Raw genomic sequence first — 26,991 nt, forward strand, 5'->3', positions numbered from 1 at the left:
TTTATTTTCAGGGTCACTTAAGTAATGGTCATCAGCTTGGAAGCTCTGTTCATTCTTCAGTATTTGTCATTGATCTCCACGTGTGGCTGGTTTGGGTCTGCCTCCTGCATCGTTCCCGATAACTCGCACAGGTAAGGAGCTTGTAGCAGCAATATTATAACCCCTTACTCGTCTGTAAGAAGTGCGCTCCGAGGCAGGTATCCGATCATTTTTGTGAAACAAGCAAGCGCCCATATCTGCTATGTACATTTGTTAAAATAAAACACAATCAAATGACAGTATACTGTTCCGGAGGTTCAGTCCCAGAGTCATTATCTGTAACTGAACGCAGACACCCTAGGAAGCATGTGCTTTTAAGACAAGTTGCGTTCACTCACCTGAAGGTGACATGCTTCATCATTGGGATATACTCCTCACCAGGCAGACCCTACAATCCCTGGCGGGCACCACAAGAGAGCACTTTGTTGGAGATCTTTTATTAAGTACGCCAGTTGAACATAGTAGGACAGAGGATGTTGTGTCATAAGATGTGAGATTGGTGAAAGTCTGAATATAAGATCAACTATCGACCAGTTGCCGCAATATAGTTAATGTGATCTTCCTGGTCCATGTTGAGATTAAAAACAGTGGCAGAGAAATTGAGGAACTAATGGCCCCTATCACTGTGTGAAACTGTCGATCACCTATGGACCTGCTGGAAAGCTGGAGTCTATACTTCAGGCCAACTTTTTTCATGCCTTGTGTAGTCATGGAGCAATCTGTTGGCATTTCATCAGGACCAAATATGGGAAAATGGGTAAATGTGACCTAATCTTCTCCACAGCGTGAGGAGCTCTGTAACTCAAAGCCCTGCACGTGCATAGGTGATAAGGTGCCTATTACCATCTTACTACCACAGGTGAGCGCTGTCTAACAGAGTGCACTAGATACGATAACCCTCCTAAAATTCAGGGCATACTGACTTATCCAATAGCGAGGACGCCGCATCAGAGGGCAACTGGTTTGAAAAGCACATGCTTCCTAGGGTGCCTGCGTTCAGTTAGAGATAATGTCTGTTGGACTGAACCTCCAGAACAGTATACTGTGAGTTGATTTATATGAAGAATGTGTATACTGGACTGCCATTTTCCTCTTCATCTCTTGCGATATGTAAAATAAAACACAACACACCAGGAGGCCAACAAATCTATCATACATTAAATGCAAAAATAGCAAAAGGCCAAGCAAACTAACAAGTGACAATTGTCTGTGCAATGGACGAGAGCATCCGCCCTAAAGCAAGTTGGAGTATATAATGCTAATGCTACACAATGTATTTTTATACACTTTTCTCCTAATACAAGTCAATGAAACATGAACACGAGATAGAAACAGTTACTAAAACAACACTAATGAGTAGGAGGCAGGATCTTCTCTCGAGAGGATTGTGAGGAGTCCATGAGGTGCAGATCAAAGATACACAGAAAAGCTGAAGAATTCACTGTTTCTGGAAATAACACTTCTGTTTGTCAATATTCAATTTACTACAAGATGCAGGAAAGTGTGCAGATGGACATCACTAAATAAAATGGTTCTGGGCCCTAATAGAATCATATAACTTTGCAGGCACATTAAGGCGAACAGACACATCAAATTAATATAAGAATATTGTAATTTGGTGATGCAATATATCAATGCACGTTGTGGCATTCATGTGTAACCAAATCGGTGTTAAAGAAACCAGTATATCCAGTTATGCTCAATTCCTTCTTCCCAGTGGCCACCACTGCTGCTATCCAGCTGTATTCAGCGGTGTCTCCTGTGACCTGGAATCCTACATTTAATCAATACCAAAGGTCGTCAATGCTTCTAGCCAACTCCGGTCACTGGTGCCACTCGCACCCCCACCACCCTTGGGCCTGTTATTCTTTTAGCCAGCTCCAGTCAGTAGTGGCCCCTTGGACCTGTATGTAAGCCTACTAGCCAGCTCCTGTTAGTACTGGCCCCTGGGACCTGTTATCATCCTAGCCAACTTGAGTCATTAGTAGCACCTTGGGACTAGTGATCATACTAACCAGCTTCAGTCAGTATTGGCTCCCTGAGACCTATTATCCTGCTAAGTAACTCCAGTCAGTAGTGGCCCCTGTACCTTAAATCCTGCTAATATTCAAAACCAGAGGTCAACTCTACTGCCAACCAGTTCCAGTCAATATTGACATGCATTGTTACCCTGCCTGTAATGAATACCAGAGGCCAACGTTGTTGCTAGCCAGCTCCAGTCACCAGTGGCCCGTCACATATTATCCTCAATAGGATCAATGCCCAAGGCCTATGCAGCTGCTAACCTGCTCTAGTCAATAGTGACCTCCCAGACCTGTTATTCTGCATATAATCAGCAAGGCTTTGGTTCTAAAAACACTCACCCCACATCCTTATGGTATATTAGCAATGTAATTTATTTACATCACACGGTAGGTACTGCACTATATCACATGATCCCAAAAACAAAGAAAATCAAAATGTCCCTAACCGTTCAACACTTCACCTTGTCAAAAATGACCAAATCTCACCAAGCACTATAGCATGCCGTATCACATGGCACACTCAGCCACAACATGACCAGATACCACGGCAGGGATTCGGGGCCATTAATCCTATGTTTGAGGCATGTGTGCTGTAGATGTAATTGCTTTGCATACTCCTGCCATCTTGTGTTGGGTCCGGATGTTTGCAAGTTGTTTTTCTTTGAAGAAGTCTTTCCAGTCACGAGGTAAGGTGACTCTTCCTTTCGGTGATAGTGCACATGGGCATTGACTCCATTGTTAGATAGTTTTTTACCCCCAGCGGGTTTGGATGTGTATTGCTGCGCTCCGAAACCGTTCTTCAGGTTCCCCTTGGTAGGCAGTCCACTTTACCCTCGACAGTATTGTTTCAGTATGCATTTCTTTGTTCTCTGCGTTTCAGATCAATCAACAAACTATCCATTTTCGATAGAAAACCTTGCGGGCAACCGTCGGGCTACGTAGGGCCAGCCTTCTATAAATGGAACGGACTCCATTCCATTTCTTTCCTTGGTACCACACCAAGTACCCTCACACCGACCTACATCAAGTTTGTAACTTATGCCTCTCTCCGGAGCACAAGGAGGAAGACTGCGACGCTTGTAAGTCGTTGTGGTCCAAGAGGACTCTACCCGATCATCAGGCTCGATGACGAGAGAGGCAGCGCCAAAGCATTCAACACACTCTGGATATCTTTGCAGAAGAATCTGACCAAGAAGAGATAGAAGCATCCTCCGTAGAAGAAGAGGCCCTCTCGATTCCAGAGTCTGATTCCGAGCTCGAAATCTATCTGGAGTCCCAAGATGTGCCTTCGGCACATGGTACAGTGAGTACCGAAGAACCCTTGCCCCCTAAATCCTCTTCTAAAACTCATAAGGCTACGGCACCACCTCTGCCTTCTGGTCAAAGTCGGCACCGAGACAATGTTTCCAACGCCACGTCCCTCGGCACCAAAACAAACCGTCAAGCCTTCCAGCTCCGGATCGAGTCAGAAGAAATTTCCTTCGGATCCGAAATCATCAGGCTCCAAGGACAAATCTGGTTTGGAGCCTAAACCCTCCGTCGCGAAACACAATCATGCTTCGGAGCCAAAACCCTCTGCTTCGAAACACAATCTCGCTTCTGAGCCGAAACATTCTAAAGACTAGCCGACTACCGAGGACAATGTTCTTGAGCCTCCAGAACCAATTTTAGACGTCCTTAAGGCCAAATTGGATCCCATACAAAATACATTTGTAATGAATCCTGATACTGGACATAAATCCAGCGAAGCACAAGCATCCTGGAGAGGACACTTCTGATAAGATTCCCTTAAAGAGGAAGGAGATGGCTACTAGCCATGTTTATCCTGCGTCACAACCCTCCCTACCTCCACCTTCTTTTCCACAGTTAATAATTAAAGAGCCCTTACACATAACACCTCAGGGATCTCCACATCCAGATCCAGATGTGGACAAGGTGATGATGATGCTCATTTGCCTGCAGACCCATGGAACGATTACACCATTGACCTCCAGTAGACAATGAGCCAGACCTTTACCCAGCAAAGCCATCACCACCAGATGATAATATGGCTTATGATCAGCTCATTGCTTGAGCAGCAGAGTATCATGGGGGTACCATACATAAAGAGACATTAGAGGAGGACTTTTTATTTGAAACACTTGAGTCTACGCACAGGTCAAGTCAAACACTCCCTATGCTTGAAGGCATGATGAGGCATGCAGATGATCTCTTTAAAGATCCTGTCAGAGCATGTATTTTAACTCCAAGGGTAGATAAAAAATAAAACCCTCACCATCAGATCCTGCGTTTATTAAGGGACAATTACCTCTTGACTCCCTAGTAGTGTCCAACGCTTGCAAAAGAGCTAACTCGCAAACCTGTGGAGATGCACCTCCCCCAGATAAAGAATCCAAACTTACAGATGCCTTGGGGAAACGAGTAGCTGTTCAAGCCCCTAACCACTGACGCATCACAAACACACAGGACCTACTAGCTAGGTACGGCAGGGCACACTGGGATGAGATGGAGCAAATGCTCCAATATCTCCCAGGCGAACACAAAACTAAGGCACAGCAGTTAGTTGAAGAGGGGAGACTCATTTCTAAGTCCTCAATGAGATGTGCTTTAGACGAGGCAGACACCGCAGCTCGGGAGATCAATACCAGCATTCTCCTTAGAAGGCGTGCATGGCTTAGGATTCCAGCTCGGGAGATCAATACCAGCATTCTCCTTAGAAGGCATGCATGGCTTAGGCGGGTCCCAGCTAGGGAGATCAATACCAGCATTCTCCTCAGAAGGCGTGCATGGCTTAGGATTCCAGCTCGGGAGATCAATACCAGCATTCTCCTTAGAAGGCGTGCATGGCTTAGGATCTCAGCTCAGGAGATCAATACTAGCATTCTCCACAGAAGGCGTGCATGGCTTAGGGTCTCAGCTCGGGAGATCAATTCCAGCATTCTCCTCAGAAGGCGTGCATGGCTTAGGCGGGTCTCAGCTAGGGAGATCAATACCAGCATTCTCCACAGAAGGCATGCATGGCTTAGGATTCCAGCTCGGGAGATCAATACCAGCCTTCTCCTTAGAAGGTGTGCATGGCTTACGATCTCAGCTCAGGAGATCAATACTAGCATTCTCCACAGAAGGCGTGCATGGCTTAGGATCTCAGGGTTTCCTGAGGTTCAACAGCCCGTTTTGAACACTCCCTTTGACAAAGAACACCTGGTTGGTCCTGTAGTTGACCAATCCTTAGAAAAGAATAAAAAGGACACTGAAGTAGCAAAATCTATTGGAGCACTCCAGTCCCCATCCAATAGAGGCTCCTTTCGCCGCTCGTTTTACACAGCAGGGTCCGAAACAACATCCTCAGACTAAAATGCTTCCTCTTGCAAAGGTAACATAAAATCCTTTTCCTCTAGAGGTTTCTACAGAGGAGGGTATAGAGGAAACAATTCCAAAGGCAGACCCCTGCTCAAGAAGCCCTCAGCGCCCCCACCGACCTCAAGAACTACCGACCCATCTCCCTCCAAAGTCACAGAGAAGATCGTCCATACCCAGCTAACAAAATTCATCGAAGAAAACTCCCATCTCAACCCCTCCTAATCTGGATTCCGCAGCAACCACAGCACCAAGACCGCTCTCCTCGCTGCCATAGACAACATCCACACCCTCCTCGACCAAGGGCACACTGCAGCTCTGATCCTACTTGATTTTTCTGCGGCATTCCACCGTCCCCCACCGCACACTCACCGGCAGACTCCACGACGCCGGCATACAGGGAACCGCCCTTGACTATATCCGCTCCTTCCTCACTGGCAGAACCCAAAGAATCAGACTGCCACCCTTCCTCTCCAAACCCACAGAAATCAACTGGGGAGTACCACAAGGATACTCGCTCTGCCACACGCTCTTCAATATCTACATGGCCCTCCTCGCCACCATCGTCAAACAGCACAGACTCAGTATAGTATCCTACCCCCACGACACCCAGGTCATCCTCTCTCTCACAAAGGACACTACACAATCAGACAACAGTACATCTACTTCACCAGTTGGGGTTTACAATAATTGCACAAAAATCTCACCTGTTTCCGGCACAAGTGCAATCTTATCTGGGAGCTTCCATCAACACTCTCAAAGCTCTAGCCACTCCCAATATAGCCAGGATTCACAATATCCAGGCCACACTATTACAATTTCAACTCAACCAATCATTACCCGCCAAAGTCTTCATGCATCTGCTGGGAATGATTGCATCCTACGTTGCAATCGTACCTCATGCAAGCTTCACATGCGTCCTCTGCAACAATGTCTAGCGAGTCAGTGGAGTCAATCACAGTGGGCCAGATGTACGACGTGATCTTGCATGCGCAAACAGGTTTGCGAACCCGTTTGCACATGCAAAATCACTGTTGGCCGTGTACAATTCCAAAATAGCAAGTCGCAGTTTATTTACGACTCTCTATTTAAGAATTGCAAGTCGCAATTAGGAAGGGGCATTCCCTTCCTAATTGCGTCCGCAATGCTATGTGTGAATGTTTTGTGACCACAATTGCGGTCGCAAAGCACTTGCAAATTACCACCCTCTTCAAGAGGGTGGTAATGCAGTCGCAATTTCGAAAGGGTTCCCAGGGTACTGTGGTAAATAAAATTTACCGGACTATTTTTCTATACATTAAATGACAATAAAGGATAGCTCAATAAAATGAGAGGCAGAGTCCGTGGTATCTGAGTCATACGGGCTTTAATTAAGCAACTCGAGAAGCTGGACATCTAGTTCCATCACCACGAGGGTTCAGGAAGGGATATTCAACATATTATTAACATCACACATTATATATAGTAAAACAGTATAATTGCATTGAATACAGTAGGCGTGACAAGTGAAAAGAAGAAGATAAGAACATATGGGCGTAAAAGAAGGCGTGTAATAGGCGTACACGGAGGTGTGTGCTAGAAACGTCACAAAAAGTGTCATAAGTGGGTGGATGCATAGGAGGATTCTGCAGGGTCAGCAGAAACCTTTATTCTATATGCGCGCGCAACTGGCATGACGTGGTAAGGACGTGTAACTGGGGAGAGCTGGGGGACTTGACTTTAGCTCTAGTAGAAGAGTCTTGGTGTCTGGGATGTCAGAACGACCTGCACCTATAGCCTATCTGATATCTCATGTTTGGAGGATGTGTTGTCTGAAGTAAAAGGTCTCTCGGGCAGGGGCCATACATCACTGAATACTAAGGAGTGCATACGTGTCTTGGTACAATGCGCGGGGGCCATGGGCCTACCATAGTAACGGGTGCTGTAAATCGCTTGCAAGGAGACAGGAAGGCCGGGCCCTTTACTCTGCAGCCGGGAATATGTTTACCTATTTCACTAGACTGGAATGTGTTTTCGAGGAGGCTGAGCAGATAACTGTAGGCAAAATACTGTCTTGGCAGGCAGACCAGGCCGAGCCGGGCACCGCTTCGCTGGGCAGGAAGTAAGGCAGAGGTCAGGGATGCATACCTAAACGGCAGCTTTCAGAGACAGAAGAGACTTCAGAGCCTCCATTCAGGGCCTAGCTCGGCAGAGCCAGGAAAACGTGGCTTCGCTTTAAAAGTGCACTATGTAAAGACGTTGGCAACATGGGTTTAGAAACCAAATTAATGTTGCTTTCTTGGAGGACTTGGTAGATAACATGTTAACGTTGGACGCAAATGCATTTGCGTCTTCATTTTCGGCCATGGAGGGAAAATGCATGGAGGTCATGCACATACATGGGACGTTGGGGTACACGATAGGGGACATACCTGGTCATATAAAATTCGATTTTCCTCATTCCCTCCTTGTCCCCTACGTTCCCTTCAGGATATATCTATGTTCATGAGACCATCTATCTGTTCATATAACATCATTTGCTCGTCCTTTCTCATTCGAGCACGGGATCGTGGGCGTGGACGGGGAATATAAGCTGTGGCGCACAAGCCGCAAATCGCTGGCCCACATTGTAGACAAAGACAACAACTGAATACTATAAGGAGTATTATTCCTAGGAATGACAGTACTTTCCATCCCCAGGCGGATATCACACTCCAGAACCAACCGGACCAAGTCCAGGTGCCTGGATTCTGGTGCATCTGGTGAGCTATCTCATGAAGCCTTGTGATGGCTTTGTATACTGACGGTGCATTATTAGGAATGAAAATGCAACAACTAGATCCGATCACTCTACAGGCCCCGCCCCTATCGGCCAGGATGACGTCAAGGACAAGGCGATTTTGAAGAACAACAAGTCTCATAGCAGACTGCTCTTAGGTCAAGTTACCTAGGGCAAAAGTAGTCTCATTCACTATTGCTTCAAGGGTACGTGTCAATCTACGTATTATTTATTATTGTTTTGGACAGGACCTATAAACCAAAAGTAACCTTTAATGTAATTCTTATACTGATCCCATGCCGATTCGGAATAATCAATAACAGGAGGAAGATCTCTCTTATGTCTTACATGCACAAGACGTGAATTTCGATGATAATCAGGTGGGGCTAGAAAAACAGGTGGCAGTAGGAATGCAATGTAACATGTTCCATCCCAATCTAAGGGCAGACGTACATAAGCTGTTGACCCACAAATAAAATAGGAATGGCGGGAAGCTTTGAAAGTAGACTTTCCTTTATCACTGTATTCGACCACAGTACTACAATCACTGTGTCCTAGGTGTACTGAACCATTCTTTCTAACGCATAATTCACCTTTCACTGGTAAAACTGTTATAGATGGCAAGTCCACATTAGTCTCGGACTGGACGTTCAGAATCATAAGATTAAGTGTAAAATTCCCTAATCCATACACTTCATTTTCTAGATCAGTTCCTGTCCTTTGGGGAAGACCTTCCTTGTCTGGGAAACATGCTCTATTCATAACTGTATTCAAGTCTCCCCATATCCAATTGCCTTGGGAAACTTTGGACTTGCTGTCTAATGATGACATTAAAGTAAACCATGCTCCGCACGAACCATTGTGTGAAAACGGATAAGGAAAAAGAGGCAGAGCTCCCTTGTATTTCTGATAGGGAGGGAGTCGGCCACATACCCAGCAATTTGTGACATTGCTGGTCTGGTGAGAATGGTGTAACATACTGATAAAGGTGTTGTTGCGCAGTGCAAGTCGATAGGAGAGTTCGTGTGGGGGCAGGTCACTGAAAGTGTGCTCTACGGTATCATTGAAAAAAACATGTACGTGTGAACCATGAGGAGGAAAGAAAACATGTAAAGTCCAGCTTATACCAATAATCGTAAGACTCAGAAAAAACATAAAAAGTAACGTGATAATGCATCTGCTGTGCAGATTCTTACAGTATTTCATTTTCTTGACTTTCTGTCTATCTCTCTCACTATGTGGGTCTATCTCATACATGTCAGAAACCTGTCTAACCGCTTCACCCAGGGGGGACTTAAACAATTAAACGCTGTCTGACTTACTAGACCTCAACTTAGTTCTGTATTCCTGTTGCGGAGTTTTTTCTAACAGGGGGAGTTTAGAGTCTGTATCAGGGCAGTCTTTGAAAAAAGTCTTTGGACACAGTCCACGAAATCTCTTCACGTGGCTGGAGTGGAGCCACCCCTTCCTTCCTTCGATCTTCACAGCGGTCCGCGTGGTCATCAACACCAGTTTGGGTTCCTTCCACCTGGGCTCCAGAGGGCTTGAGCGATCGAAATTGCGCACGCAGACCAGATCGCCTGGAACGATTTCATGCGGTTTCACCTGGGTGTTGTCCGGGAAGGCAGCCGCGACCTGTGAACGACAAGAGTGTAGTGCAGACATCAAGGAAGCTAGGTAATCTGTCAGCATGTTACTGTCAACATCTGTGATTTTGCGGGGCATAGGCGTACCCCACATGTTTGGGGGACGACCGAAAATGATTTCATAGGGGGACAAACCAGTTCTAGAATGGGCTACCATATGCATGTAAAAGAGGGCAACCGGCAGGGCTACCATCCAATCTACGCCTTTTTCTGCACAGACCTTCGCTAAACGTGTTTTCAGCGTCTGATTGTGTCTCTCTACAAGGCCAGCTGCCTCGGGATGTCGTACACAGTGGAATTTCCACTGGTATCCTAACAGGAGTGATACCTGTTTCATAACCTCGGACGAGAATGGCTGTCCATTATCTGAATACACGACACGGGGCAAACCATATCGTGGGAAGAATTCACGAACCAACTGCTTGGCAGTGGTTACGGCAGTGTAATCTGGAACTGGATATGCTTCTGTCCATCTGGAAAGGGCACATACAACTACAAGGACGTACTTGAATCCGCGACATCTGTCCATCTGGATATAATCCATCTGGAGGACTTCAAAAGGGTGGTCAGGAGGATGAAATCCACCTTGTTCCACGGGAATGCCTTTGCCTGGATTGAACTGGCAACAGATCATACAGGTACGTACTTTCTGTTTCGCTGCTGCACGTAAATGCTTGTTGAACCATATATTCTGGATGCTGTCTAACATGGCTTTTTCTCCTAAGTGTGCTGGACTATGTGCTGTATTGATGATAACTTGAACCATAGAGTCGGGGAGAAACCATGTGGCCTTTCCCTTCGTCAACCATCCCTGATCTGTCTGGACCCCTCCTTGTTCAGACCATTTCTTGATTTCGTCTGGAGTGGCATGTGTCTGTATGTCAATTACATCTTGTGTGGGATCCCTGGCTGTCATGCAATGTGTCAGTGATGGTACATCTGTCTTTGTCGTGTCAGTTGGAATGTCTGTATGAGTCTGAGCTGTAAGCTTGGCTGTTCGATCTGCCAGGTCGTTACCCTGGGAAATAAAATCAGTGACTTTCGTATGTGCTTTGCACTTCATGATGGCTATGGCTGTAGGCAAGTGTATTGCTTTTAACAGAGCTTGAATGAGGGGACCATGCTGTATCTTGGCACCGTGGGAGGTCAGAAAACCTCTCTCTTGCCACGACTCCGACTCCGAATGCGTACTGTGAATCCGTGTATATGTTTACTTTCAGGTCCTTGGCTCGTACGCAGGCTTGGGTCAGAGCGATGAGCTCTGCTGCTTGAGCAGACAGTGTGTCAATACGATGTGTTTCTATGACTTCAGTTTCAGTAGTCACTGCATATGCGGCTACTAGCTCTCCTGTACTTGTTCTCATGCATAAACCATCCACGTAAAGTGTCAGGTCGGGGTCAGTCAATGCAATGTCAGTCAAGTCTTGTCTGGGCTTTGTTACGGTATTAATGACTTCCACACAGTCATGTGGTACGGGATCTGCTGTAACTGAGGGTAACAGTGTAGCTGGGTTCAGTATGTTGCAACGTCTAATTTCTATGTGTGGCTGAAACAATGTCAGTTCATATCCTGTCAGTCGTGCTATGGTTAAGTGTTGAGTCTGTGTTCTGTTTAAAAGAACTTCCACGGAGTGTGGAACCTGTACTGTCAGAGGATGTCCTAATACTATGGAATCGCTTTGTCTGATAGCTAGAGCTGTTGCTGCAACTGATTTCAAGCACGCAGGCAGAGCCTGGGCTACTGGATCCAATGTACTAGAAAAATAGGCACAGGGCTTGTGTTTTCCTGCTTGATCTTGTGTGAGGACAGGCAATGCTGTACCGTCGCGTTCAGTGACAAAAAGTGTAAAAGGTTTGCTGTAACATGGTGTCGCTAAAACAGGTGCTTGACATAGGGCTTTCTTCAATTCGTCAAAAGCAAGTGTATGTTCCTGAGTCCAAGGGAGGACAGTCGAAGTTGCTGCCTCCTGTGTTGTCAATTGTATGAGTGGCTTGGCTAGATATGCATACTGGGGAATCCATTGTCTGCAGTAAGAAGTGAGGCCAAGGAAGGCCCGTACTTCCTTTTGTGTCTTGGGTTGTGGCAAATGTGCAATTAACTGGATGCGTTCAGGTGTCAGCTGTCTCCCCCTCTTGGACAGCAAGTGTCCTAAGTAAACCACTTGCTGGGCACAGAATTGGAGCTTCGAAGGGGATACTTTATGCCCCTTTTCGGCCAAAAAATACAAGACTGTCAGTGATGCACGTTCACAGTCACGTTCTGTACGGGCTGTGATTAACAGATCATCGACGTACTGGAGCAGGGCAGTGTCAGTTGGCATGTGAATACTGTCTAGTTGTCGTTTCAGTACTTGACTGTAAATACTAGGACTTTCTGTGAACTCTTGAGGTGCACGTGCAAATTTGAAGCTACGGCCATTTAAACAGAATCCGAAAAGGTACTGGCTTTCTGGATGAATGGGGACACTAAAGAAGGCGTTCTTGAGGTCAATGACAGTAAAGAACGCTGCTTCGGAATCAATGGCAGTCAATAGGGAAGAAATGTCTGGGACTACCGGGTACTGGGGTATGATGCATTTATTTAATTCTCGAAGGTCGATCACCAGTCTGTAGACTGGAGGTGCATTTGGGTCAGTTCGTTTAAGAATCGGGATGATTGGAGAATTACATACATTGGAGTCAGTTTCTACAACCACTCCTTGAGCAATGAGCTCGTCAATAATTTTCAATAAGGCTGCTACAGCCTCAGGTGGCAACTTGTATTGTCGGATTCGGGGTAGTACAACTCCTTGCTTGAGAGTAACGGGATATGGCGTAATATGCATGCAACCTACATCAGTCGGACCTTGTGTCCATAAATGTTGTGGTACATTCTGCAATCGTGGATCAAAATCTCTTAACACATAATGACCTTTAAAATCACGTAAAAACAATCTCACTCCTTCAGGAGAACAACAAATCACTGCTCCCAGTGCTTTCAATGTTTTAATACCAAGCAAGTTTTCTGGACATGATTTCGTAAGTAACAAGTCTGTAGTACGGGATAACGGGCCAACTTCTAGGGAAACTGGCTTTGACACTTCGTTAACAATAGGCTTTCCTGAAAATCCCAGGGAAACATTCTGTGAGCCTGAGAGGGGTGCCCCTGGAACCTCGTCATGACTGATGGTAGTTCTGCTCGCCCCTGTGTCAATCAAAAATTTTCTGTCTTTCCCTAATACCTGACTATGTACATAGGGACCCTCTTGATCTACAGGAACCTCGATAAGGGGCAAGCCAACCTCCCTCTCTAGGCTGTTTCATGAGTACTGCTGATAATCGGGATAATCTGACTGAGCATACTGATACATTTGCTGTGTGACATGTTGAGTGGCAGCTATGGGTTGGGGTTGGGGTACCGCTACTGTCTGTTGTGTGTTCTGAGGAGATCGCGTATTCTGTGGAATATTTTGCGGAACCTGATCTTGTCTAGGAGGACGCGGTCTTTCTTTCGTCCTTCCTGTAGCAATATTGTATTTCAAAACGGTACATTCATTTATATAGTGACCTGGCTGCTTACAATAGTTGCAATTCCCTTTAACGGGAGCTACAGAATGACTAGTCTGTATAGTACCCCTCTTCTGACTGTCACCTGGAACGGACTGGGCAACTAGTACTTTCATTTTCGTATCTTTAATACGTCTCTGTTCATGTTCGTGTTCTTCTCTGATTCGATTCTGGTGATACTGTAACATTTATAACATTTGGGAAGGAGTATTAGCTTGCCATGTACTCTCGACTTTCAGAACTCTATTTTTAACCTGTGGTAAGGAATTCTCTACTAATTTGGTTACGAAAAGATGTGGATAGGATTCACTACTTGTTTTCAGGCCGCTATTAATAATGAAACATTTCTCGAATCTGGAATAAAAATCACTAGTGTCTTCGTCTTGTTTCTGTTTGCAGGCTGAGATTGCATCCCAGTCTTCCTTTTTAGTTGCTAGTAATCTTGGCAAAACCTGTACTAATAACTCGGGCATTGCTTTGGCAAGGTCCCCGAGACCAGTACCAGGGACTCGTGTATTTTCTTCGTTTTCTAATGCTGCCCAATCAATCTTTTTCTCTCCCACCTCCCATTGTTTCTCTTTCAGTTTCTCGTAAATGCAAGCAGGCAACAGTACTTTTAACATTTTAAGTATATCGGGATACGTATACTCTCCCATGCGGAGCATGTCTTTTAATTCGCGGTGAGACCCTGCAGGGTCTTTATCATGGTACGGTACTAATTTTTTCATTTCCAATAATTCCATTTTCGTTGTGGGGGTGTAAACAAATACTCGTTGAAGCGTACCCCCCGTTGTCTGAACAGGATGAACTTCTCGTAAAGGATTCTGTCTGTCTATGTAAAATGTTTTCCTTACTGGGGGTGGAACGGGAACAAAATGTGGAGTCAGGAAAGTTCTGTACTTGTGTCTCTGTTCTAGAATGACATTAATTAAATCGGTACCTAGGCCTCTCCATCTTTTTAGGAGTAACTCTTCCAATACATTATGTAGGGGACCTGGATCAGAATGCTGACTTTCATACAGTGTAATGAGGTGTTGGATCATGTACATACCAGCTAGTCGCTGTTCGTCTGGGGAAAGATTAAAAAATGTTTGGGCTACTACGTCATCTTGATATACACTAGAATTGCCGGCCCATTGGACTGCTGACCGGGCTAGTTCTTGTTCAGGCATAGTACTAAGTTCACTGTAACCTATTCGATGTTTCAATACCTTATCGGTAGCTTGGAATAGATGCTCAAGAGAACATTGTTCTGGTATGGGAGGAAGAAAACGTTTCTTGCATTCTGGGCGTATGGGTCTGTCAAAGGGGTTCGCCCTACCTACATATGCTATTCTGTCTGGATCCTCAGCTTCTATATCACTGTCTTCTGAGACATCACCATCCGTTTTCTCGGCTTCTCTTGCTTCTTTTTCCCTTGCGTGTATTTCTATAATTTCTTTACAGATCTTTCTGTACATAGATTCTATACAACCTTGTTTACTATGTTTACCATCGGCTATGTTGTCACTCCATTTTATCAGAGTTTTCATCTCGTTTTTATCTTTACCTGGCTGGTCTTGTTCCCTTATCAAACAATTTATCAAAAACTGTAAGATCATAGTTTGAATCTCCACTTTCCTGTGTGCCATGGCTTCGTGAATACTTTCTGGTTTTTCTCCTGTTCTAATAAAATGATATATGTTGTCTAGATGTTGCTTCATGTCTGGAAAAAGAGTCAAATAATTCGTAACACGTCGTATACTTCCACTTTGTGACGGTGTCTAAAAATACTGGCAGACTGGAAGACGGAAGACACCTCCTTGGTGCCTGTTCAAACAGGCACCAAGAAGCATCTTGCCGGTCTGCATTGTAGAGGCTCACGCCGGATCCTGAAGACTCTGTGACACAGGACACAGACTTCCAGACATCTCTGACGCTGCTCGACGTTCCCAGCAAAGCTGAGACCCGTGGCGGACACGAGATACGTGATACGGAACTCCTGGACATCCTGCATTTTGCAAGCTGGATCTACTTTCCGAGGTATTTGGAAGTTGTGCTTTGGGGTGCTTGAAGCCCCAGATCCGAGCCACATTTGCACCGACGCACAGGCCTCCACACTCTATGAGTGTCCCGTGGAGCCCGCTCCTGCATTTCAGCTCGACGCGTCTTCGCGGTTCCTTGCCCTTTGGCTAGTGAGCCCCTGGAAGACTTTCTTTTAAAACTAACTCGCTTTCCTGGTTGCTCCAGGCTTGCTCCAGCTTCCCTACAAACGATAAGCTCCTCAGACCTTGCTGGTCTGCTCCGAAGCCAATCTTCATCTCCTGCGTAGATTGCGTTTGCCAAGGCTTGTTGGGTCCAATCCAGATACCGACACCGCAGTCCACTAGATCCTTCGTGGGACAGCTCGAATCCAGCTCCTGGTCATTGTCGACGCCTCCTGGTCCTCGTGGCTGCAGAGACAAGCCTCACTTCTTCACCTGAAATCACCCGAAATCGCCTGGTTCCTTCCTGGTCACTGGCTAGTGACCCAGACTCTGTCCCTTCTGCTTTCAGGTTCTTCAGATCTTCAATCCACTCTTGGATCAACCTGGACACTTTTCCTCTGGTCGCCTTCTGCACTTCTTCGCAGCTCTCCATTGGAATCGACGACGAAACCCGACACGAAAAGACACCTACGCACCCGGCTTCCCTGGGTGAGGTAACTCGAGTACTCTGGTGCTCCTGCGGGTATTGACTCTCCTAGTGTCCTAGTCTAAAAGGGCTCCATCGTAGTTCCCTCCCGTGTGCCCATAATCTGTAACTTTGTAACTTCTTCGTTTCCCATAGAAAGTCAATGGTAACCTGCGGCTGTGTTTAGTCACTGCACGCGTCTCCCGTGGTCCTCCTGCATCCTAACCGTTGGTTGTTTAGAGTAGCCCCAGCGATTCCACAGGCTATAGGCCTGCTTTCTATTCCAAAACTGGTTCTTATACACACGTTTCTTTTGATGACGTGATGGGCACTGTTGTCTGCAAAAGTACAGACTTTATTCTGCTTAAAGTATCAATTTGTATAGAAGAGACATTCAAATTAGGCGCTACACACACACACGGTCTGGTTCCTCGTGCGCATAGCCATGGCTGCAGCGCACAGAGACCCTACACTGCTGCACACAGAGGAAAAAAATTAGAGGGAACATTGAATAGGACGCTGGATTGCATGTGTAGATAGCTCTATGCTACCTTCATACATGGCCATGGCATTACTCCACTTGACTCGTTACTGCGGTCTCTGTCGCAGTCTGGGCAGTTCTTTACAAATTTATAATGGTGCAGGCTCATCCCCGGCCACCAGTATACTGATTGTAATTCGGTCAGAGATTCCTTCATCTGTTTGTGCCTTGGACCTTCACCCATGTGTGCGTCTGCTATTAATAACTTTCTCCGATTCGTGTTTGGAATTTCCCTATCCCCCACTCCAGGGATTCGAGCAAAATTGCATAATTGAGTGGATAGTTCACAGGTAATGCTGCACAGTTGCCTTTTGAAGACGTTTTAACTGCCAGCATGGTTTCCCCGCCTATGTATTTTTCTGAACGCTTTTTTGTGGCTACGGAAGCCGGTTTACTTGCTTCCGCTATGGCTGTATTAGCCAATGAATTCCCTGCAACATGCACGCCATCACGTCAATGACTCAGAGTGTGTATCACGTGAGTTTTTTGTAGTTCTTTCTGTAAAAGAACTACTTGTTTCCAAAGCATCTTATGCTTGATTGTGGCACCTGTGTCATCCTTGTAATCATTTTGAACCCAGCTCTGCAAATCATTATTGTAGGAGTTGACGCAAAAAGGCGAATCGCACACGATTAGTGTCGAGGATTCACGTTCGGCATTTTCAAGAGCCATCTTTAAAGATCTGATTTCAGCTCGCTGAGCCGAACATTTTCTCAGTGATTCAGTTTTTGTTATTTTCGGTCTGAATTTACCGCAGAGCCAGCGACCTTTAATAATCGCGCAGGCTGCATCGTAGGATTTATCTTCTACATTGTAATGCTGTACAAATCTGTCTGTATAGATTATACAGGAGTACTGTTCTAGAGGGAGAATTTCGATTGGCAGAGGACATCCTTTTTCATATTTTAAATCATTCAGTTTTTTCATGTGCGGGGTGAAATAGTATTTCACGTCTTCTGCAGCAAGAGAATTTTCCCACTGTATCCATTTCGGATCCAGTGACACTGTAGGCAGGTTTACTGGGCTGAATAGTGCCTCGAAGGTGGATTCTGCTGTGAGAACAGTGATCCTTTTGCCTTGTGCTAGTGCTCGTTCTTTCGCTATAGCAGTTTGCACTGCCTTTACAGTATTTTCTGTGAGACTGAATGTTTTTTCTGCTTGTGTGTACAAATGTGATTTGTAAGCTATTGGTACCGTTTCTCCCTCATTAGAGGTCAGGTACGTGAATCAGCATCTTCCTGGGATTACTCTGATTACAAGGTTGCGTGTATTGTCACGTGTTTCTAATTTTGTTTTCGCTAACATGTCTGTTTGCAGTGATCTCATTCAAATTTCCGTGTGTTTTTGAGTCCAGTTGATTGGTTTAAAATCAGGTTTAATTAATTCGTAGAGAGGTTTAATCCTCTCTGCGTAGTCTAGAATGTAAGTTCTTCCGAAATTCAGGAAGCCTAGAATCGATTGTAAGTTCTTCAGCGTTTTGGTGCTTGGAGTACAGCGCACTTCTCTAAGAAGTTGTCCGCTAGGCTTTTTCCTTCACTTGATAATTCGTATCCTAAGAATAAGACTGTTAGATGGGCAAATCTCGACTTTTTAAAGTTGAATTTGTAACCCTCTGCTGCGAACCCAAGTATTATGGTGTTCACCCTTTTCAAGTGAGTATCCAAGTCGTCGTCTGTGAGATAGATGTCATCGACATAAGATAATGCCTCATCATCATAGATTTGTAGTAACTCTGTTACTCTGGCTGAGAATAGTCCTGGGCTGTTCTTAAATCCCTGTGGGAGCCTACAGAAATTTTTCTGTGACCCCATTATTGAGAAAGCGGTCAAGTATCTGCTTTCTGGTGCAATGTTTTGGCAAAAGAACCCATTAGATATGTCTAATGTCGTTTTGTATTTTTTGCGAACTATGTTATTCATTAGTGCCGCACTGTGGGAATTTTGTACTGCAAATGTTTTGCAACATGAGTTAAGGTGTCTGTAGTCCAAGACTAGACAATATGAATCGTCTGGTTTGGAGACAGGAAACAAAGGATTGTTCATTTGAGAGGTGCATGTTTCAATTACCCCTTGGTATTCAAGTTGATCTAAAATCTCCCTGATCTGTTTTTTAGCTTCTTGCTTAATTGGGTACTGCCTTTGTGCAGTCGGTTGACTTTTTAACTGGATTTTGTGAGGAGGAGAGTCCTCATCCCATCCTACATGATTTTTGTATAATGCTGGTGCCTGGGCTACTGCCCATTTCCTTGCATATATATATTTAGTGTGATAATAGCATAATCATTTCTTCGCCGTGAGGGCACTCCCTGACAAACTCTGGGGCCAATCTTTCTCGGCTAACAGGATATCATAGCCTTTTGAGAGGTTATCCCAAAATAGACCCCTTATTTTTCTAGTCTTATCTCCCTCTATACGCAGTGTTATTTCGTATATCTTATGAAGTTCGCTAACTCTGGTGTCTGCAGTTTCTACCTGAATGTATTCATTCGTGTCCACTGTCTCCAGATGACTCATCAGGATCTTGAGAGCTATGGTGATTTCTGCTGCACTGTCTAGCATTGTCTGTGCCCACTCTCCGTTTTTCAGCTGTGTCCTCAGTATTCTCGGCATGTTCGATTACTCTAATACTGGCTACCTTCTTCCTTGGGAATTGTAATTTTATACTTTGAGCAGGTTCCTTGTCTTTGGACTTGGTGTGCTCTTCCCTTGTGTCTGACCGTCCTCTACTTTCCGATTTCTGCGAAAAAGATCGAGAGGGATGTGTATCAATACTTTGATATCTATCAGGCTTTTTCAAGTTATCCCTATTTCTAAGGTTATATCTTTTCTCAGAGTGCTCCCTCTGGGGAGACTGGTGTTCTCGAGTCGGAGTTCTTTCCCTCCGTCAAGGAGACCTTCCTCTGGACTGGAAAACTTTTTCTTTGAGAGTGGATTGTTTATTTCCATCCCAGCTCTTTTTAGGAGTGTTTAGGTTATTTTTAATAAATAATTTTTCAGGATTTTCGAGTAGTTGGGGTTTTACTGGTTTCCCACCCAAACTATCTCTACCTAATTCTTCATAGCATTTTTCTATGATTCTGGCAAGCTCAATTGGTTGATCTGTTATATCTGTTTCTTTCAATTTCTGGCGGATCGCCACAGATGCTGCTTCTCCTTTTATATTGGCTAGTAATATAGCCGAGACCTGCTTGAAGTCTTTCAGTAATTTCATACCAAGAGTTAAAGCAGGTTCTGGACCGTATTCATTCTGAATTTGTTTTAGCACATCCGGTATTACCGCCATGGACGGAACACCATGTGTTTTTGTGTAAATGGAAGCAAAGACTGTACCCCAAGTGTCACAGTCCTCCACATGTGGTGCGACCCCCATCGGAAGGCAGATAGTCAGAATTCTGTGTTTCTCAATAGGGGTTGTATTCGAAAATTCTGCCTCTATTTGAGTAATTTTCTGTGCTAACCAGAAAGGAATTTGTTCCCGTTTTGCAGGAGTTTTTCCAAGACATGATTGTATGTTTTGTGGTGTAATTTTATTTGTGTTCTCCTGATGAGGGGTCAGCTGTGGAACATTAACAGCTGTTTGGACTGTTGCAGTCCGCATTACATATTGGACTAACTGTCTATGTATTTTAATCAGTAATTTTAGCTGTGCTAAAAATTCTTCTCTTGACATTTTTTCAATGTCTGGATGTGGTGTGTAGCAGGCTAGAACCGGCCACGTTGCTCCTGGTCTACCTAGTGGACCGAGCCTGGTGATGTGATCATTATGTTTTAGGGCGCCTTTAAACCAGAGCAGGTGCTCTTGGTATTTTAATGGGATTTCAATCTCCCCGAAAGGAGCGTACTTTTCCGGTGGTTCCTCTATTTTGTAATAGTGAAACTCGTGTGTTGTAGCGGTTGCCGCTGGAAAGTTTATCCAAGAATAGAATACCTCTGTCTGCCGATATTCGTGTGCCTCTATCACGAAAATGACTGTACCACCTTGTGATGTCAGTCCGTTTTCTATAGATTTTGCAGTTATAGATTTTCTTATGTTTGCCGGGATGATAATTGCACCCGGTTCATTAATCCCTGTAACATCGGGACCCTGTTGATTCGCGCCTACTGCGACTTCATTGGTTCCGTTGTTATTGCCATTTTATTGCATTGTATTAATGAAGGTTTGCAGAGCAGGTTTCCAAGTAAACAAAGATTAGGTGCACAATATCTTGGAACACTGTATCCTTCAACGTTGACTAAACCAGAAACTTTACATAGGAATCTCTTCCTACTAAGTTCCGGTGGATTTTAACCACTTCAGACGTCTATTGGAGTATTTACAGGAGAAAGGGTCTGTGTGAAAAGCACGACTGAGTTACTCTAACGTCTTGCGTTAGTTTTATCGCCTTACCAAGCGTTGGGCGCCATGTAGTGCAGTTCCTATTTTCCCTATAGGCCCTGCGCATTGGAATAACATAAACAGCAGTGTAGACGTAGGACTGCGGTCTTCTAGGTCTCTACTGACTATGTTAGACTTAATTTAGGTTTGCGCCAGCTAGCTCAGAGGTCACTGGAAACTTTCTTGACTGAATAGGAAGTGATCAGCTTCCCTGGCTCAAACAAGAAGGGATTCAGCTTCCGACAACCGCATAAACATGACAACTTTGCTCCTCAGAATAAGAGTCAATCTCTAGAGTCGTGTGAAACAATAGACAGCTATTTCACTCAGTCAGTTGTGCAGATTTTACTTTCACCAGGATGCAGAGAATAGAGAGACGGGCGTTTTTCAATAAAATATATTATTTATTCAGCAGTCTTCCTTCTCTTGCAAGAGAAATGAATTGCCACAATTGCAAAACCTGTTATTATGAAAAGTGCGTACAGTAAAAGGAGTATTACGAAATAATACTGTAAAAGCATTGATATGGTTTCTTAGCCATAAGATGGTTAAAATGAATAAAATATATACATTCATATATACATTAGCTAACGACCTCAACTGGTGCTTCTAACTATGCCTACCCCTCTGTACCTGACCTAAGCCTAATACATGGGAGGGAGTAAGTAAGTAGCAGTTTAAGTTAAGTTGGTTTTGCCAAGAGCTTGTTTCAAGAATTCTCTCTAAGGGTTTAGTCAGCACCGTACCTCTGGAATAGAATGCAGGAGGTCTGGTATCTCCTCTCAGGACCCGATATCCCAGTTACCCGCAAGGGTAGGCTGGAAACGCCGGAGCTGGATTTTCTCGGCAGGAGAAAAGACAGCGTCTTTCTCAGCGCGTCAAGGAGGGGGAGGGGCAGCGTCCGTGGGCTTCTCGCATCTGCTGGGCTCTGCAAGGGACAGCTGTTCTGCTCCAGTATTCACCACCACCGTGTGCTTGCTTAAGGCAACGTTGGTATATTTATACCTGAAAGGTGCCGAGTTTGACGTAAGTTTTTGGACATAAGACGTCAATAAAGATGTCATTAAGAACTGGTCGTTCTTACAGTGCTCGCAGGAGTTCTATTACTAATCAAAACAAAGCAAGCGGGGCTTTCCCAGGTTGCTGGGGGGTTTGAGATGTCGAAAGAACTCGGTGTGTTATCTAGGAATCTAAGGAAGTGGCTTCTGCTGTGTCATGGACTGTCATGAGCTGCAGAGACGAGTTACTGAAATATGGCTCTGATTGTTTATGCCATTATAGGGATATGTATTGATTATAGCCGTATAGGGGCATGAGGTCACAATATTGATCGGGGTCCTAGATAGAACACAACAAGGCTAACTGTTCACAAACTTCATCCCCAAGTTCTTCTTCCCTACTTTCAAAACTGAGGCTTTCCAGTGAACAACGCAAAAGGCCCAAACTCTGCATCCAGGTTCCCACACCCAGCATCCAAAGGCAATGCCCTGTGGATGATTTGGTCAGGGATATTTGCTTACCCTTTTCCGCCTCTCCTGCTAATTCCATTACTGGTTCGGACACTCAGACAAATGTCCCTCACATTGATCTTAATAGCCCCCACATGTTCTTGTCAACCTTGGTACTCTCATCCTTAGAACTCTCAGTGGTTCCACATCAAAAGCTACATCTCACACCTTGTCTCCTCACTCAGAGCCATTGAGAAATCAGACATCCAATTCCCAGAGAACTCAGCCTAGCGATTTGGCTCCTGAAGTCATAGAGTTTGGTTATTTACAACTACCACCAGACTGTATAAATATTCTCAAGGAAGCTTGGAAGCCAGTACTAGAGCATGTTATGCAGCAAATGGAAACATTTTGTTGCCTATTGTAACAACAACAATATCAATCATCTTGATGCGTTTGTGCAGAATCATTTGTTAACTGTTGCATTTACAGCAATGTGGATTAACTTACACATCCATTTGTTTACACCTGGGAGTCGTAACTGCATACTTGCAAAATAGACAACACCTATCTCTCTTCAGAGTACCAGTGATTAAAGCCTTCATGGAAGGATTAAAAAGGGTTATACCGCCAAGTATTCCCCCTGCTCCAGAGTGGAACTTAAACATAGTCCTTACAAGGCTAATGGGCCGGCCTTTTGAACCAATGCACAAATTTCCGTTACAATTCCTATCATGGAAAGTTGCTTTCCCCATAACGATAACCTCACTAAGGAGAGTTGATGAACTTCAGGCATTAACTATGCAAGAGCCTTTCTTTCAAGTTCACAAAGACAGAGGGGTTCTACGTACCAATCCTAAATTTCTCCTTAAAGTAGTTTCTGCTTAGGGGTAACTTGGGTACGATATCAAATCAAAATAACATATCATTAGCAGTTTCACTATTAATTGAACCATCGGAATTCTTGTATAGAATTTATGTGCTGCAATGATAATAGAGCAAAAGACACACAATTGATGGACGGAATGCAGAACAAATCAAAACATTCACCCCAAGTCAAGAGATCTGGGTTGAATCCATCATTATGCTAGTTGCTAGTTTTGCCGCCATCTTAGGGAAGGTGCTGGGTGACGGTGCATTTGGCCAGACGATTCCACCCCCAGTCAGTACTTAAGGCGCCTCCTAAGCAGCGCATTTCATTGACAGAGCACTTGTCTCCTGAGGCGGAAGCTGGGAGCAGCTCACATGGCTCATTTTGCACATCCCACTTACCCATACCCATTTAATTTAGTGGCCTTGCCCTCTGCATCCGATCAGGCGCTGGGAGGGGAAACTGATTGATAGTTTTGCCGCCATCATAGGGAAGGTGCTGGGTGACGGTGAATTTGGCCGGACGATCCCACCTCCAGACAGCATAAAATGACATCACACTCTCGACCGCGCAGCGGACGATCGCAGCGGCTGCTATGTGCGTAGCGACCCTAAAGTCTTCTTTATGGACTGTCCGGGTGAAAAGATAGTGCAGGCATGCCAGACTAACATGTGCTGCAGACAGGTGCGTCCAGTTCTGATACCCTCTTGCGCTCTAGGAGCATTTAGGAGTATCATGAATATAGTATAGGGGGTCAGTTCTGTCACTCCAGTTACCCCCAATGCGTGTATGCTCTGTCGTAAGTGTCTTACCCTTTCACAGGATGAGTCAGTCTTGTCTGGGTCTCTTTCCTGTTTCCCGACATTTGAATGGCACCTCCGAAGACTCGCGAGAGCAGTGACCCACCAGCAGGTTTTGTGGAGCGCTTTTGTCCTGGATATAGTGCTGCATTTAGTAGGGCACCCACTCTCTTTTCTTTGCAGTTGCCTGAAGATAAGCAGTCCCAAGGTAGCAGTCACACCTGGCCTGTCTGTAAGTGCAGCCCCCTCTGGAGGCCTGACCATCAGCAATTGAGCCCACATTGTGGCCGGTTGGACCACAGGCATAAGCTCAGACAGGGTGTTCGACACTGGAGTAGTTGTAGTCCCTCATGGACCTCTGACACAGAGTGGTCAGAAATTCAGCAGCTAAAAGCCCAACACAGGCTCTCCAAGAAGTCAGTAGATTCAGACTTTGTTGTGTTAGGAATTTGGCAAATGCAACCTTGAATGGGCATGTTGGCAGCACACAATCGTCCTACTGGGCCTCAACAATCATGTTGTCGTAGAGTTTTATTTTCTGCCTTGAACTGTTGGGAGAGTCTTGGCATCCCTCAGACTAGCTGGTCTTGCTGGATGGCTTTCTGGCTCGCCCTACAGATAACGAGGATGTGTCGGACCTTGCTTTTTCCAGGACAGCCTTGTCTTCCTGATGGATAGTGAAACTCCCTTCCTTTTCTTACCAGACAGGCAGGCTTCTAGGCAGACTTCTAGGCTCTTCAGGACAGTTACACAGCTTTTCCATTAAGTAATTCAGCTTACAGGTGATGTCCATTCAATTTAGATAAACTGTCAGGCTGACACCATCCCTGGTGCCACAGCAGGCACCTGCGTACTTTGTAGAGCACATTATTCCTTGGTAACAGAGGACTTTGAACTCTGGTATAAATGAGGGATAGATGGTCCCACTTGTATACACAACTGGCAGACAGGAGATGGTGTTTGTCGCACTCTCACATTGCATTTATGCTACGCACACCAACACCCTAAACATGCACTTGATGTTATTGCAAAGTCTGGGCACAGGAATAGAAATGGAGCATTACATGGGTGTGTCAGTAGAAAGACACTCCACTGACCATGATGCAAAGATCTAATCAGGCTATTGGTCCTTACAACAGGGTGCATTGCCATCACCGCTCTAGCTGTTAAACCCATGACAGTCCTCTGCCTTAAATGAGGGCACACTTGGTGTGACCCTCCAGGTCACAGGACCGGTCCAAGATCTCTTATAGTCCCTTGTTAGAAGTTGCACAGTACTGGGGTGGCAGAAAAATCTCATGTAATTGTTTTGTGGTAGATTTATCCCAGTAACGTGCAGTTACAGTTTTGACGCCATGTACTGGGGAGTTGCCACGAGGAACAGATTCTTCTGCCTGTCAAACCACATGCCATTCACTATTTCATACATTTTTTCTGCTTTTATTTACCACTTGTTTTAAGCAGGAGGTAGATATATGCATGTGGTTGGTTGGGGGGAGATGGGTGAAGCAGGGGAGGGAAGGGGAAAGATATTTCTAACAGAGGGAAGAATTGTGTGTTTCCCCCAGTTATCTGCTTTTGGGATTCTATGTTACAAGTCCATAGGGTACATGTATCCTTTCTGAGCTTAATAAAATGTTGGAAATTCTACAAATCCTCACTCCTAGATCCAAGTACTCTCAGGCTACCATTCTACACCCTGCTCTGTCTGAAGAACAGCTCAACACTTTCAACATTTTGCAATTCTGCTTTGATATGGCTTGTAAATTATTTTTGGGGATATTTACATGTATTAACTATTTAATTTTAATACTATAGGTGATTGAAATTACGGACGAAGAAAGCAAGATTTAGCACCAGCCAACTGAATGTTAGTGCCATAAGAAGGATTATTTTGAAAAACTGAAGGACATCCAGCATTCTAAGTTTAAACAATTTCCAAAATCTAGGTGTGGTGAGGAAGTGGGAGCTGAGGAAAGTACTATACCTGTAAGTGAAGTCTCTAATTTTGCATTTCATTAACCCAGAGCAAAGGCATATCTGTCCACACAGCATCGGAAATAGTGCCAGAAAGACCAATCACAACGTCCTCATCTGAAATATTATCAGAAAGACAAATTGCCTCAGCATGACAGAATAACGTTCATCTAAAGCACGCATGATCTAAAGCATCATGTAATTTCAGAGAGGAAGCACACACTGCATAAAAGAAAGATATAACAAAAGGTTTCTTCTGCAAACCATCAAAGAAAAGACACTGAAAGAAGACTCCGAAACTGGCACGCTAACAACCAAAAGATTGGAAAATCACCTTTGTTCAACAACTGTTTTTAACCAGTTACGCAAGTTTGAGACTATCTGCCTCGGGATATAACACCTCGACCCACTCTGCTCACTCTGGCGAAAACGTTAAAAATTCACCACTTTATTGTGTTGTTCATGACCATCTCAGATTGTTTCCTTTTTATTGTGTGCTGTTCTGTAATTCTATGTAAATCGCCTCAACCTTATCTGTTGTGCAGGAGTGATATTTAAAACTGTTAAATATCAAAATGGATTAAATGAGCACTGTCTCGCTATAGCTACTGTAAATAAATCCTTGTCTTCAGAACTACAATCCTTAACCTTACACCAAACACAGAACGGGTAAAAGGAACTGATGTTCTGCGACTGATGAGCCACAATATTACTGTGCATGTTCTAATGTTCTCAGTTACTGCCATTACGCCAGTGCAAAAAGGTACTTCTCAGTTTAATCATTAAATATCAGACTAACACCTTATCACTGCATTGCTAAGAACCTATACTAATAGATTTGAGAAAAACTTCAGTCACAAAATAAGTTGCTGCCGGAGAGGCTATAACCAAAAGACTATTATCTGCTACAAACATTTCGACCGGTGTTACAGGGCTGCATCCAGACATATTTTGCTCA

General features: G+C 44.7%; 1 long non-coding RNA gene across 1 annotated transcript; it reads left to right on the forward strand.

The window, feature by feature from the left end:
* On the forward strand, positions 1-26,637 carry LOC147668414 (uncharacterized). Its single transcript, XR_015304069.1, has 2 exons — positions 1-131; positions 25,875-26,637. It is a non-coding gene; the product is annotated as an uncharacterized LOC147668414 (long non-coding RNA).
* Positions 26,638-26,991: the final 354 nt, after the last annotated feature.

The sequence above is a fragment of the Lissotriton vulgaris genome, unplaced genomic scaffold (genome assembly GCF_964263255.1).
Source record: "Lissotriton vulgaris unplaced genomic scaffold, aLisVul1.2 SCAFFOLD_1492, whole genome shotgun sequence".
Classification (NCBI taxonomy): domain Eukaryota; kingdom Metazoa; phylum Chordata; class Amphibia; order Caudata; family Salamandridae; genus Lissotriton; species Lissotriton vulgaris.